Source organism: Drosophila ananassae, unplaced genomic scaffold (assembly GCF_017639315.1).
Source record: "Drosophila ananassae strain 14024-0371.13 unplaced genomic scaffold, ASM1763931v2 tig00000126, whole genome shotgun sequence".
Lineage (NCBI taxonomy): Eukaryota > Metazoa > Arthropoda > Insecta > Diptera > Drosophilidae > Drosophila > Drosophila ananassae.
Genome location: NW_025319123.1, coordinates 248,011 through 263,187, shown reverse-complemented (window position 1 = coordinate 263,187; position 15,177 = coordinate 248,011).

Here is a 15,177-nt window from a genome sequence, read left to right as displayed (position 1 = left end):
TGCTGGAGGAGGTGACCTGGCTGGCCCCAGCCCCTAACCTGGAGGAGGCGACCTGGCTGGCACCTGGAGGAGGTGACCTGGCTGGCAGCTGCAGGAGGTGACCTGGCTGGTCCCTGCCCCTAACCTGGAGGAGGCGACCTGGCTGGGTGCTGGAGGAGGTGACATGGCTGGCCCCTGCCCCTAACCTGGAGGAGGCGACCTGGCTGGCTGCTGAAGGAGGTGACCTGGCTGGCTGCTAGAGGAGGTAACCTGGCTGGCCCCTGCCCGTAACCTGGAGGAGGCGATCTAGCTTGATGCTGGAGGAGGTGACCTGGCTGGCCCCTGCCCCTGACCTGGGGGAGCCGACCTGGCTGGCTACTAGAGGAGGCGCAACCCTCTGCCACTGTCCTAGTGGAGGCGACCTGGCTGGGTGCGGGAGGAGGCGACCTGGCTGGCTGCTGAAGGAGGTGACCTGGCTGGCCCCTGCCCCTAACCTGGAGGAGGCGACCTGGCTGGCTGCTGAAGGAGGTGACCTGGCTGGCCCCTGCCCCTAACCTGGAGGAGGCGACCTGGCTGGCTGCTGGAGGAGGTGACCTGGCTGGCCCCTGCCCGTAACCTGGAGGAGGCGATCTAGCTGGATGCTGGAGGAGGTGACCTGGCTGGCCCCTGCCCCTAACCTGGAGGAGGCGACCTGGCTGGCACCTGGAGGAGGTGACCTGGCTGGCAGCTGCAGGAGGTGACCTGGCTGGTCCCTGCCCCGAACCTGGAGCAGGCGACCTGGCTGGGTGCTGGAGGAGGTGACATGGCTGGCCCCTGCCCCTAACCTGGAGGAGGCGACCTGGCTGGCTGCTGGAGGAGATGACCTGGCTGGCTGCTGGAGGATGTGACCTGGCTGGCCCCTGCCCGTAACCTGGAGGAGGCGATCTAGCTGGATGCTGGAGGAGGTGACCTGGATGGCCCCTGCCCCTGACCTGGGGGAGCCGACCTGGCTGGCTACTAGAGGAGGCGCAACCCTCTGCCACTGTCCTAGTGGAGGCGACATGGCTGCGTGCTGGAGGAGGCGACCTGGCTGGCTGCTGGAGGAGGTGACCTGGCTGGCTCCTGCCCCTAACCTGGAGGAGGCGACCTGGCCGGCTGCTGGAGGATGTGACCTGGCTGGCCCCAGCCCCTAACCTAGAGGAGGCGACCTGGCTGGCTGCTGGAGGAGGTGACCTGGCTGGCCCCTGCCCGTAACCTGGAGGAGGCGATCTAGCTGGATGCTGGAGGAGGTGACCTGGCTGGCCCCTGCCCCTAACCTGGAGGAGGCGACCTGGCTGGCACCTGGAGGAGGTGACCTGGCTGGCAGCTGCAGGAGGTGACCTGGCTGGCCCCTGCCCCTAACCTGGAGGAGGCGACCTGGCTGGGTGCTGGAGGAGGTGACATGGCTGGCCCCTGCCCATAACCTGGAGGAGGCGACCTGGCTGGCTGCTGAAGGAGGTGACCTGGCTGGCTGCTAGAGGAGGTGACCTGGCTGGCCCCTGCCCGTAACCTGGAGGAGGCGATCTAGCTGGATGCTGGAGGAGGTGACCTGGCTGGCCCCTGCCCCTGACCTGGGGGAGCCGACCTGGCTGGCTACTAGAGGAGGCGCAATCCTCTGCCACTGTCCTAGTGGAGGCGACCTGGCTGGGTGCTGGAGGAGGCGACCTGGCTGGCTGCTGGAGGAGGTGACCTGGCTGGCTCCTGCCCCTTACCTGGAGGAGGCGACCTGGCTGGGTGCTGGAGTGCTGGAGGAGGTGACCGGCTGGCCCCTGCCCCTAACCTGGAGTGACCTGGCTGGCTGCTGCAGGAGGCGAACACCCCTGCCCATGTCCCTGATCGGGAGGAGGCGACCTGGCCGGCGACTAGAGGAGGTGACCTGGCCGGCTGCTGGAGGAGGCGCAACCCCCTGCCCCTGACCTGAAGGAGGCGACCTGGACGGCTGTTGGAGGAGGTGACCTGACTGGATGCTGTCCCTAACCTGGAGGAGGCGAACTGGCTGGGTGCTGGAGGAGGTGACCTGGCTGGCCCCTGCCCCTAACCTGGAGGAGGCGACCTGGCTGGCAGCTGGAGGAGGTGACCTGGCTGGCCCCTGCCCGTAACCTGGAGGGGGCGATCTAGCTGGATGCTTGAGGAGGTGACCTGGCTGGCCCCTGCCCCTGACCTGGGGGAGGCGACCTGGCTGGCTACTAGAGGAGGCGCAACCCTCTGCCACAGTCCTAGTGGAGGCGACCTGGCTGGGTGCTGGAGGAGGCGTCCTGGCTGGCTGCTGGAGGAGGTGACCTGGATGGCTCCTGCCCCCAAACTGGAGGAGGCGACCTGGCCGGCTGCTGGAGGAGGTGACCTGGCTGGCCCCTGCCCGTAACCTGGAGGAGGCGATCTAGCTGGATGCTGGAGAAGGTGACCTGGCTGGCCCCTGCCCCTGACCTGGGGGAGGCGACCTGCCTGGCTACTAGAGGAGGCGCAACCCTCTGCCTCTGTCCTAGTGGAGGCGACCTGGCTGGGTGCTGGAGGAGGCGACCTGGCTGGCTGCTGGAGGAGGTGACCTGGCTGTCTCCTGCCCCTAACCTGGAGGAGGCGACCTGGCCGGCTGCTGAAGGAGGCGACCTGGCCGGCTGCTGAAGGAGGCGACCTGGCTGGCCCCTGCCCCTAACCTGGAGGAGGCGACCTGGCTGGCACCTGGAGGAGGTGACCTGGTTGGCAGCTGCAGGAAGTGACATGGCTGGCCCCTGCCCCTAACCTGGAGGAGGCGACATGGCTGGCTGCTGGAGGAGGTGACCTTGCTGGCCTCTACCCGTAACCTGGAGGAGGCGATCTAGCTGGCTGCTGGGAAGGTGACCTGACTGGCCCCTTTCCCTGACCTGGGGGAGGCGACCTGGCTGGCTACTAGAGGAGGCGCAACTCTCTGCCTCTGTCCTAGTGGAGGCGACCTGGCGACCTCCTGCCCCTAACCTGGAGGAGGCGACCTGGCCGGCTGCTGGAGGAGGTGACCTGGCTGGCCCCTGCCCCTAACCTGGAGGAGGCGACCTGGCTGGCAGTTGGAGGAGGTGATCTGGCTGGCAGCTGCAGGAGGTGACCTGGCTGGCCCCTGCCCCTAACCTGGAGGAGGCGACCTGGCTGGGTGCTGGAGGAGGTGACATGGCTGGCCCCTGCCCCTAACCTGGAGAAGGCGACATGGCTGGCTGCTGGAGGAGGTGACCTGGCTGGCCCCTGCCCGTAACCTGGAGGAGGCAATCTAGCTGGATGCTGGAGGAGGTGACATGGCTGGCCCCTGCCCCTGACCTGGGGGAGGCGACCTGGCTGGCTACTAGAGGAGGCGCAACCCTCTGCCACAGTCCTAGTGGAGGCGACCTGGCTGGGTGCAGGAGGAGGCGACCTGGCTGGCTGCTGGAGGAGGTTACATGGCTGGCTCCTGCCCCTAACCTGGAGGAGGCGACCTGGCCGGCTGCTGGAAGAGGTGACCTGGCTGGCCACTGCCCCTAACCTGGAGGAGGCGACCTGGATGGCAGCTGGAGGAGGTGACCTGGCTGGCCCCTGCCCCTAACCTGGAGGAGGCGACCTGGCTGGCTGCTGGAGGAGGCGCAACCCTCTGCCACTATCCTGGTGGAGGCGACCTGACTGGCTGCTGGAGGAGGCGACATAGCTGGGTGCTGGAGTGCTGGAGGAGGTGACCGGCTGGCCCCTGCCCCTAACATGGAGTGACCTGGCTGGCTGCTGCAGGAGGCGAACACCCCTGCCCATGTCCCTGACCGGGAGGAGGCGACCTGGCCGGCGACTAGAGGAGGCGCAACCCTCTGCCACTGTCCTAGTGGAGGTGACCTGGCTGGGTGCTGGAGGAGGTGACATGGCTGGCCCCTGCCCCTAACCTGGAGAAGGCGACATGGCTGGCTGCTGGAGGAGGTGACCTGGCTGGCCCCTGCCCGTAACCTGGAGGAGGCGATCTAGCTGGATGCTGGAGGAGGTGACCTGGCTGGCCCCTGCCCCTGACCTGGGGGAGGCGACCTGGCTGGCTACTAGAGGAGGCGCAACCCTCTGCCACTGTCCTAGTGGAGGCGAATTGGCTGGGTGCTGGAGGAGGCGACCTGGCTGGCTGCTGGAGGAGGTGACCTGGCTGGCAGCTGGAGGAGGTGACCTGGCTGGCCCCTGCCCCTGACCTGGGGGAGGCGACCTGGCTGGCTACTAGAGGAGGCGCAACCCTCTGCCACTGTCCTAGTGGAGGCGACCTGGCTGCGTGCTGGAGGAGGTGACTGGGCTGGCTCCTGCCCCTAACCTGGAGGAGGCGACCTGGCCGGTTGCTGGAGGAGGCGACCTGGCTGGGTGCTGGAGGGGGTGACATGGCTGGCCCCTGCCCCTAACCTGGAGGAGGTGACCTGACTGGCCCCTGCCCGTAACCTGGAGGAGGCGACCTGGCTGGGTGCTGGAGGGGGTGACATGGCTGGCCCCTGCCCCTAACCTGGAGGAGGCGACCTGGCTGGCTGCTGAAGGAGGTGACCTGGCTGGCTGCTGGAGGAGGTGACCTGGCTGGCCCCTGCCCGTAACCTGGAGGAGGCGATCTAGCTGGATGCTGGAGGAGGTGACCTGGCTGGCCCCTGCCCCTAACCTGGAGGAGGCGACCTGGAGGAGGTGACCTGGCTGGCAGCTGCAGGAGGTGACCTGGCTGGTCCCTGCCCCTAACCTGGAGGAGGCGACCTGGCTGGGTGCTGGAGGAGGTGACATGGCTGGCCCCTGCCCCTAACCTGGAGGAGGCGACATGGCTGGCTGCTGGAGGAGGTGACCTTGCTGGCCTCTACCCGTAACCTGGAGGAGGCGATCTAGCTGGCTGCTGGGAAGGTGACCTGACTGGCCCCTTTCCCTGACCTGGGGGAGGCGACCTGGCTGGCTACTAGAGGAGGCGCAACCCTCTGCCTCTGTCCTAGTGGAGGCGACCTGGCGACCTCCTGCCCCTAACCTGGAGGAGGCGACCTGGCCGGCTGCTGGAGGAGGTGACCTGGCTGGCCCCTGCCCCTAACCTGGAGGAGGCGACCTGGCTGGCAGTTGGAGGAGGTGATCTGGCTGGCAGCTGCAGGAGGTGACCTGGCTGGCCCCTGCCCCTAACCTGGAGGAGGCGACCTGGCTGGGTGCTGGAGGAGGTGACATGGCTGGCCCCTGCCCCTAACCTGGAGAAGGCGACATGGCTGGCTGCTGGAGGAGGTGACCTGGCTGGCCCCTGCCCGTAACCTGGAGGAGGCAATCTAGCTGGATGCTGGAGGAGGTGACATGGCTGGCCCCTGCCCCTGACCTGGGGGAGGCGACCTGTCTGGCTACTAGAGGAGGCGCAACCCTCTGCCACTGTCCTAGTGGAGGCGACCTGGCTGGGTGCAGGAGGAGGCGACCTGGCTGGCTGCTGGAGGAGGTTACATGGCTGGCTCCTGCCCCTAACCTGGAGGAGGCGACCTGGCCGGCTGCTGGAAGAGGTGACCTGGCTGGCCACAGCCCCTAACCTGGAGGAGGCGACCTGGATGGCAGCTGGAGGAGGTGACCTGGCTGGCCCCTGCCCCTGCCCCTAACCTGGAGGAGGCGACCTGGCTGGGTGCTGGAGGAGGTGACCTGGCTGGGCCCTGCCCCTAACCTGGAGGAGGCGACCTGGCTGGCTGCTGGAGGAGGCGCAACCCTCTGCCACTATCCTGGTGGAGGCGACCTGACTGGCTGCTGGAGGAGGCGACATAGCTGGGTGCTGGAGTGCTGGAGGAGGTGACCGGCTGGCCCCTGCCCCTAACATGGAGTGACCTGGCTGGCTGCTGCAGGAGGCGAACACCCCTGCCCATGTCCCTGACCCGGAGGAGGCGACCTGGCCGGCGACTAGAGGAGGCGACCTGGCTGGCTGCTGGAGGAGGCGCAACCACCTGCCCCTGACCTGAAGGAGGCGACCTGGACGGCTGCTGGAGGAGGTGACCTGAGTGGATGCTGTCCCTAACCTGGAGGAGGCGAAGTGGCCGACTGCTGAAGGAGGTGACCTGGCCGGCTGCTGGAGGAGGTGACCTGGCTGGGTGCTGGAGGAGGTGACATGGCTGGCCCCTGCCCCTAACATGGAGGAGGCGACATGGCTGGCTGCTGGAGGAGGTGACCTGGCTGGCTGCTGCCCCTAACCTGGAAGAGGCGACCTGGCTGGCAGCTGGAGGAGGTGACCTGGCTGGCCCCTGCCCCTGACCTGGAGAAGGCGACATGGCTGGCTGCTGGATGAGGTGACCTGGCTGGCTGCAGCCCCTAACCTGGAGGAGGCGACCTGGCCGGTTGCTGGAGGAGGTGACCTGGCTGGGTGCTGGAGGAGGTGACATGACTGGCCGCTGCCCCTAACCTGGAGGAGGCGACATGGCTGGCTGCGTGAGGAGGTGACCTGGCTGGCCCCTGCCCGTAACCTGGAGGAGGCGATCTAGCTGGATGCTGGAGGAGGTGACCTGGCTGGCCCCTGCCCCTAACCTGGAGGAGGCGACCTGGCTGGCTGCTGGAGGAGGCGAAACCCTCTGCCTCTGTCCTAGTGGAGGCGACCTGGCTGGGTGCTGGAGGAGGCGACATGACTGGCCCCTGCCCATAACTGGGCCCCTGCCCATAACCTCCATAACCTGGAGGAGGCGACATGCGTGAGGAGGTGACCTGGCTGGCCCCTGCCCGTAACCTGGAGGAGGCGATCTAGCTGGATGCTGGAGGAGGTGACCTGGCTGGCCCCTGCCCCTAACCTGGAGGAGGCGACCTGGCTGGCTGCTGGAGGAGGCGCAACCCTCTGCCTCTGTCCTAGTGGAGGCGACCTGGCTGGGTGCTGGAGGAGGCGACCTGGCTGGGTGCTGGAGGAGGTGACATGGCTGGCTCCTGCCCCTAACCTGGAAGTGGCGACCTGATTGGCAGCTGGAGGAGGTGACCTTGCTGGCCCCTGCCCCTGACCTGGGGGAGGCGACCTGGCTGGCTACTAGAGGAGGCGCAACCCCCTGCCTCTGTCCTAGTGGAGGCGACCTGGCTGGGTGCTGGAGGAGGCGACCTGGCTGGCTGCTGGAGGAGGTGACCTGGCTGGATCCTGCCTCTAACCTGGAGGAGGCGACCTGACCGGCTGCTGGAAGAGGCGACCTGGCTGGCACCTGCCCCTGACCTGGGGGAGGCGCCCTGGCTGGCTACTAGAGGAGGCGCAACCCTCTGCCTCTGTCCTAGTGGAAGCGACCTGGCTGGGTGCTGGAGAAGGCGTCCTGGCTGGCTGCTGGAGGAGGTGACCTGGCTGGCTCCTGCCCCTAACCTGGAGGAGGCGACCTGGCTGGCAGTTGGAGGAGGTGATCTGGCTGGCAGCTGCAGGTGGTGACCTGGCTGGCCCCTGCCCCTAACCTGGAGGAGGCGACCTGGCTGGGTGCTGGAGGAGGTGACATGGCTGGCCCCTGCCCCTAACCTGGAGAAGGCGACATGGCTGGCTGCTGGATGAGGTGACCTGGCTGGCCCCTGCCCGTAACCTGGAGGAGGCGATCTAGCTGGATGCTGGAGGAGGTGACCTGGCTGGCCCCTGCCCCTGACCTGGGGGAGGCGACCTGGCTGGCTACTAGAGGAGGCGCAACCCTCTGCCACTGTCCTAGTGGAGGCGACCTGGCTGGGTGCAGGAGGAGGCGATCTGGCTGGCTGCTGGAGGAGGTGACCTGGCTGGCTCCTGCCCTTAACCTGGAGGAGGCGACCTGGCCGGCTGCTGGAGGAGGTGACCTGGCTGGCCACTGCCCCTAACCTGGAGGAGGCGACCTGGCTGGCAGCTGGAGGAGGTGACCTGGCTGGCCCCTGCCCCTGACCTGGGGGAGGCGACCTGGCTGGCTACTAGAGGAGGCGCAACCCTCTGCCACTGTCCTAGTGGAGGCGACCTGGCTGGGTGCTGGAGGAGGCGACCTGGCTGGCTGCTGGAGGAGGTGACCTGGCTGTCTCCTGCCCCTAACCTGGAGGAGGCGACCTGGCCGGCTGCTGGAGGAGGTGACCTGGCTGGCCCCTGCCCCTAACCTGGAGGAGGCGACCTGGCTGGCACCTGGAGGACGTGACCTGGTTGGCAGCTGCAGGAGGTGACCTGGCTGGACCCCTGCCCCTAACCTGGAGGAGGCGACCTGGCTGGGTGCTGGAGGAGGTGACATGGCTGGGTGCTGGAGGAGGTGACCTGGCTGCTGCAGGAGGCGCACACCCCTGCCCATGTCCCTGACTGGGAGGAGGCGACCTGGCTGGCTGCTGGAGGAGGCGCAACCACCTGCCCCTGACCTGAAGGAGGCGACCTGGACGGCTGCTGGACTCCTGCCCCTAACCTGGAGGAGGCGACCTGGCTGGGTGCTGGAGGAGGTGACCTAGCTGGCTGCTGCCCCTAACCTGGAGGAGGTGACCTGGCTGGGTGCTGGAGGAGGTAACCTGGCTGCTGCAGGAGGCGCACACCCCTGCCCATGTCCCTGACCGGGAGGAAGCGACCTGGCTGGCTGCTGGAGGACGCGCAACCACCTGCCCCTGACCTGAAGGAGGCGACCTGGACGGCTGCTGGACCCCTGCCCCTAACCTGGAGGAGGCGACCTTGCTGGCAGCTGGAGGAGGTGACCTTTCTGGGCCCTGCCCCTAACCTGGAGGAGGCGACCTGGCCGGCTGCTGGAGGAGGTGACCTGGCTGGCCCCTGCCCGTAACCTGGAGGAGGCGATCTAGCTGGCTGCTGGAGGAGGCGACCTGGCAAGCTGCTGGAGTGGCTGGGTGCTGGGGTGCTGGAGTGCTGGAGGAGGTGACCTGGCTGGCCCCTGCCCCTAACCTGGAATGACCTGGCTGGCTGCTGCAGGAGGCGCACACCCCTGCCCATGACCCTGACCGGGAGGAGGCGACCTGGCTGGCTGCTGGAGGAGGCGCAACCACCTGCCCCTGACCTGAAGGAGGCGACCTGGACGGCTGCTGGACCCCTGCCCCTAACCTGGAGGAGGGGACCTGGCTGGGTGCTGGAGGAAGTGACATGGCTGGCCCCTGCCCCTAACCTGAAGGAGGCGACCTGGCTGGCAGCTGGAGAAGGTGACCTGGCTGGGTGCTGGAGAAGGTGACCTGGCTGCTGCAGGAGGCGCACACCCCTGCCCATGTCCCTGACCGGAAGGAGGCGACCTGGACGGCTGCTGGAGGAGGTGACCTGGCTGGCCCCTGCCCCTAACCTGGAGGAGGCGACCTGGCTGGCAACTGGAGGAGGTGACCTGGATGGCCCCTGCCCGTAACCTGGAGGAGGCGATCTAACTGGATGCTGGAGGAGGTGACCTGGCTGGCCCCTGCCCCTGACCTGGGGGAGGCGACCTGGCTGGCTACTAGAGGAGGCGCAACCCTCTGCCACTGTCCTAGTGGTTGGGTGCTGGAGGAGGCGACCTGGCTGGCTGCAGGAGGAGGTGACCTGGCTGGCTCCTGCCCCTAACCTGGAGGAGGCGACCTGGCCGGCTGCTGAAGGAGGTGACCTGACTGGATGCTGCCCCTAACCTGCAGGAGGCGAAGTGGCCGACTGCTGAAGGAGGTGACCTGGCCGGCTGCTGGGGGAGGTGACCTGGCTGGCCCCTGCCCGTAACCTGGCGGAGGCGATCTAGTTGGCTGCTGGAGGAGGCGTCCTGGCAAGCTGCTGGAGTGGCTGGGTGCTGGAGTGCTGGAGGAGGTGACCTGGCTGGCCCCTGACCCTAACCTGGAATGACCTGGCTGGCTCCTGCCCCTAACCTGGAGGAGGCGACCTGGCCGGCTGCTGGAGGAGGTGACCTGACTGGATGCTGCCCCTAACCTGCAGGAGGCGAAGTGTCCGACTGCTGAAGGAGGTGACCTGGCCGGCTGCTGGAGGAGGTGACCTGGCCGGCTGCTGGAGGAGGTGACCTGGCTGGGTGCTGGAGGAGGTGACATGGCTGGCCCCTGCCCCTAACCTGGAGGAGGCGACATGGCTGGCTGCTGGAGGAGGTGACCTGGCTGGCTGCTGCCCCTAACCTGGAGGAGGCGACCTGGCTGGCAGCTGGAGGAGGTGACCTGGCTGGCCCCTGCCCCTGACCTGGGGGAGGCGACCTGGCCGGCTGCTGGAGGAGGTGACCTAGCTGGCCCCTGCCCGTAACCTGGAGGGGGCGATCTAGTTGGCTGCTGGAGGAGGCGACCTGGCAAGCTGCTGGAGTGGCTGGGTGCTGGAGTGCTGGAGGAGGTGACCTGGCTGGCCCCTGACCCTAACCTGGAATGACCTGGCTGGCTGCTGCAGGAGGCGCACACCCCTGCCCATGACCCTGACCGGGAGGAGGCGACCTGGCTGGCTGCTGGAGGAGGCGCAACCACCTGCCCCTGACCTGAAGGAGGCGACCTGGACGGCTGCTGGACCCCTACCCCTAACCTGGAGGAGGCGACCTGGCTGGGTGCTGGAGGAAGTGACATGGCTGGCCCCTGCCCCTAACCTGGAGGAGGCGACCTGGCTGGCAGCTGGAGAAGGTGACCTGGCTGGGTGCTGGAGGAGGTGACCTGGCTGCTGCAGGAGGCGCACACCCCTGCCCATGTCCCTGACCGGAAGGAGGCGACCTGGACGGCTGCTGGAGGAGGTGACCTGGCTGGCCCCTGCCCCTAACCTGGAGGAGGCGACATGGCTGGCTGCGTGAGGAGGTGACCTGGCTGGCCCCTGCCCGTAACCTGGAGGAGGCGATCTAGCTGGCTGCTGGAGGAGGCGACCTGGCAAGCTGCTGGAGTGGCTGGGTGCTGGAGTGCTGGAGGAGGTGACCTGGCTGGCCCCTGCCCCTAACCTGGAGTGACCTGGCTGGCTGCTGCAGGAGGCGCACACCCCTGCCCATGTCCCTGACTGGGAGGAGGCGACCTGGCTGGCTGCTGGAGGAGGCGCAACAACCTGCCCCTGACCTGAAGGAGGCGACCTGGACGGCTGCTGGACCCCTGCCCCTAACCTGGAGGAGGCGACCTGGCTGGGTGCTGGAGGAGGTGACCTAGCTGGCTGCTGCCCCTTACCTGGAAGAGGCGACCTGGGTGGCAGCTGGAGGAGGTGACCTGGCTGGGTGCTGGAGGAGGTGACCTGGCTGCTGCAGGAGGCGCACACCCCTGCCCATGTCCCTGACCGGGAAGAGGCGACCTGGCTGGCTGCTGGAGGAGGTGCAACCACCTGCCCCTGACCTGAAGGAGGCGACCTGGACGGCTGCTGGACCCCTGCCCCTAACCTGGAGGAGGCGACCTGGCTGGGTGCTGGAGGAGGTGACATGGCTGGCCCCTGCCCCTAACCTGGAGGAGGCGACCTGGCTAGCTGCTGGAGGAGGTGACCTGGCTGGCTGCTGCCCCTAACCTGGAGGAGGCGACCTGGCTGGCTACTAGAGGAGGTGACCTTGCTGGGCCCTGCCCCTAACCTGGTGGAGGCGATCTGGCCGGCTGCTGGAGGAGGTGATCTGGCTGGCTGCTGGAGGAGGTGACCTGGCTGGCTCCTGCCCCTAACCTGGAGGAGGCGACCTGGCCGGCTGCTGGAGGAGGTGACCTGGCTGGGCCTCCCTGACCGGGAGGAGGCAACCTGGCTGGCTGCTGGAGGAGGCGCAGCCACCTGCCCCTGACCTGAAGGAGGCGACCTGGACGGCTGCTGGAGGAGGTGACGTGACTGGATGCTGCCCCTAACCTGCAGGAGGCGAAGTGGCCGACTGCTGAAGGAGGTGACCTGGCCGGCTGCTGGAGGAGGTGACCTGGTCGGCTGCTGGATGAGGTGACCTGGCTGGGTGCTGGAGGAGGTGACCTGGTCGGCTGCTGGATGAGGTGACCTGGCTGGGTGCTGGAGGAGGTGACATGGCTGGCCCCTGCCCCTAACCTGGAGGAGGCGACATGGCTGGCTGCTGGAGGAGGTGACCTGGCTGGCTGCTGCCCCTAACCTGGAGGAGGTGACCTGGCTGGCTGCTGGAGGAGGTGATCTGGATGGCTGCTGGAGGAGGTGACCTGGCTGGCCCCTGCCCGTAACCTGGAGGAGGCGATCTAGTTGGATGCTGGAGGAGATGACCTGGCTGGCCCCTGCCCCTGACCTGGGGGAGGCGACCTGGCTGGCTGCTGGAGGAGGTGATCTGGATGGCTGCTGGAGGAGGTGACCTGGCTGGCCCCTGCCCGTAACCTGGAGGAGGCGATCTAGTTGGATGCTGGAGGAGGTGACCTGGCTGGCCCCTGCCCCTGACCTGGGGGAGGCGACCTGGCTGGCTACTAGAGGAGGCGCAACCCTCTGCCACTGTCCTAGTGGAGGCGACCTGGCTGCGTGCTGGAGGAGGTGACCTGGCTGCGTGCTGGAGGAGGTGACTGGGCTGGCTCCTGCCCCTATCCTGGAGGAGGCGACCTGGCCGGTTGCTGGAGGAGGTGACCTGGCTGGGTGCTGGAGGAGGTGACATGGCTGGCCCCTGCCCCTAACCTGGAGGAGGCGACATGGCTGGCTGCTGGAGGAGGTGACCTGGCTGGCTGCTGCCCCTAACCTGGAGGAGGCGACCTGGCTGGCAGGTGGAGGAGGTGACCTGGCTGGCAGCTGGAGGAGGTGACCTGGCTGGCAGCTGGAGGAGGTGACCTGACTGGCTCCTGCCCCTAACCTGGGGGAGGCGACCTGGCTGGCTGCTGGAGGAGGTGATCTGGATGGCTGCTGGAGGAGGTGGCCTGGCTGGCCCCTGCCCGTAACCTGGAGGAGGCGATCTAGTTGGATGCTGGAGGAGGTGACCTGGCTGGCCCCTGCCCCTGACCTGGGGGAGGCGACCTGGCTGGCTACTAGAGGAGGCGCAACCCTATGCCACTGTCCTAGTGGAGGCGACCTGGCTGCGTGCTGGAGGAGGTGACCTGGCTGCGTGCTAGAGGAGGTGACTGGGCTGGCTCCTGCCCCTATCCTGGAGGAGGCGACCTGGCCGGTTGCTGGAGGAGGTGACCTGGCTGGGTGCTGGAGGAGGTGACATGACTGGCCCCTGCCCCTAACCTGGAGGAGGCGACATGGCTGGCTGCGTGAGGAGGTGACCTGGCTGGCCCCTGCCCGTAACCTGGAGGAGGCGATCTAGCTGGCTGCTGGAGGAGGCGACCTGGCAAGCTTCTGGAGTGGCTGGGTGCTGGAGTGCTGGAGGAGGTGACCTGGCTGGCCCCTGCCCCTAACCTGGAGTGACCTGGATGGCTGCTGCAGGAGGCGCACACCCCTGCCCATGTCCCTGACTGGGAGGAGGCGACCTGGCTGGCTGCTGGAGGAGGCGCAACAACCTGCCCCTGACCTGAAGGAGGCGACCTGGACGGCTGCTGGACCCCTGCCCCTAACCTGGAGGAGGCGACCTGGCTGGGTGCTGGAGGAGGTGACCTAGCTGGCTGCTGCCCCTAACCTGGAAGAGGCGACCTGGGTGGCAGCTGGAGGAGGTGACCTGGCTGGGTGCTGGAGGAGGTGACCTGGCTGCTGCAGGAGGCGCACACCCCTGCCCATGTCCCTGACCGGGAAGAGGCGACCTGGCTGGCTGCTGGAGGAGGCGCAACCACCTGCCCCTGACCTGAAGGAGGCGACCTGGACGGCTGCTGGACCCCTGCCCCTAACCTGGAGGAGGCGACCTGGCTGGGTGCTGGAGGAGGTGACATGGCTGGCCCCTGCCCCTAACCTGGAGGAGGCGACCTGGCTGGCTGCTGGAGGAGGTGACCTGGCTGGCTGCTGCCCCTAACCTGGAGGAGGCGACCTGGCTGGCAGCTGGAGGAGGTGACCTTGCTGGGCCCTGCCCCTAACCTGGAGGAGGCGACCTGGCCGGCTGCTGGAGGAGGTGACCTGGCTGGCCCCTGCCCCTGACCTGGGGAAGGCGAGCTGGCAGGCTACTAGAGGAGGCGCAACCCTCTGCCACTGTCCTAGTGGAGGCGACCTGGCTGGGTGCTGGAGGAGGCGACCTGGCTGGCTGCTGGAGGGAGTGACCTTTCTGGCTCCTGCCCCTAACCTGGAGGAGGCGACCTGGCTGGGTGCTGGAGGAGGTGACCTTGCTGGCTCCTGCCCCTAACCGGGAGGAGGCGACCTGGCCGGCTGCTGGAGGAGGTGACCTGCCTGGCCCCTGCCCCTAACCTGGAGGAGGCGACCTGGCTGGCAGCTGGAGGAGGTGACCTAGCTGGCCCCTGCCCCTAACCTGGGGAAGGCGAGCTGGCCGGCTGCTGGAGTGGTTGGGTGCTGGAGTGCTGGAGGAGGTGACCTGGCTGGCCCCTGCCCCTAAACTGGAGTGACCTGGAGTGATGCTGGAGGAGGTGACCTGGCTGGCCCCTGCCCCTGACCTGGGTGAGGCGACCTGGCTGGCTACTACTTGTGGCCACTACTGGCTACTACTAGTGGTAGTACTAGTGGAGGCGACCTGGCTGGGTGCTGGAGGAGGCGACCTGGCTGGCTGCTGGAGGGGACGCAACCCCCTGCCCTTGACCTGGTGGAGGCGACCTGGCCGGTTGCTGGAGGAGGTGACCTGGCTGGGTGCTGGAGGAGGTGACATGACTGGCCCCTGCCCCTAACCTGGAGGAGGCGACATGGCTGGCTGCGTGAGGAGGTGACCTGGCTGGCCCCTGCCCGTAACCTGGAGGAGGCGATCTAGCTGGCTGCTGGAGGAGGCGACCTGGCAAGCTGCTGGAGTGGCTGGGTGCTGGAGTGGTGGAGGTGGTGACCTGGCTGGCCCCTGCCCCTAACCTGGAGGAGGCGACCTGGCCGGCTGCTGGAGGAGGTGACCTGCCTGGCCCCTGCCCCTAACCTGGAGGAGGCGTCCTGGCTGGCAGCTGGAGGAGGTGACCTGGCTGGCCCCTGCCCCTAACCTGGAGGAGGCGTCCTGGCTGGCAGGTGGAGGAGGTGACCTGGCTGGCAGCTGGAGGAGGTGACCTGGCTGGCAGCTGGAGGAGGTGACCTGACTGGCTCCTGCCCCTAACCTGGGGGAGGCGACCTGGCTGGCTGCTGGAGGAGGTGATCTGGATGGCTGCTGGAGGAGGTGGCCTGGCTGGCCCCTGCCCGTAACCTGGAGGAGGCGATCTAGTTGGATGCTGGAGGAGGTGACCTGGCTGGCCCCTGCCCCTGACCTGGGGGAGGCGACCTGGCTGGCTACTAGAGGAGGCGCAACCCTATGCCACTGTCCTAGTGGAGGCGACCTGGCTGCGTGCTGGAGGAGGTGACCTGGCTGCGTGCTAGAGGAGGTGACTGGGCTGGCTCCTGCCCCTATCCTGGAGGAGGCGACCTGGCCGGTTGCTGGAGGAGGTGAC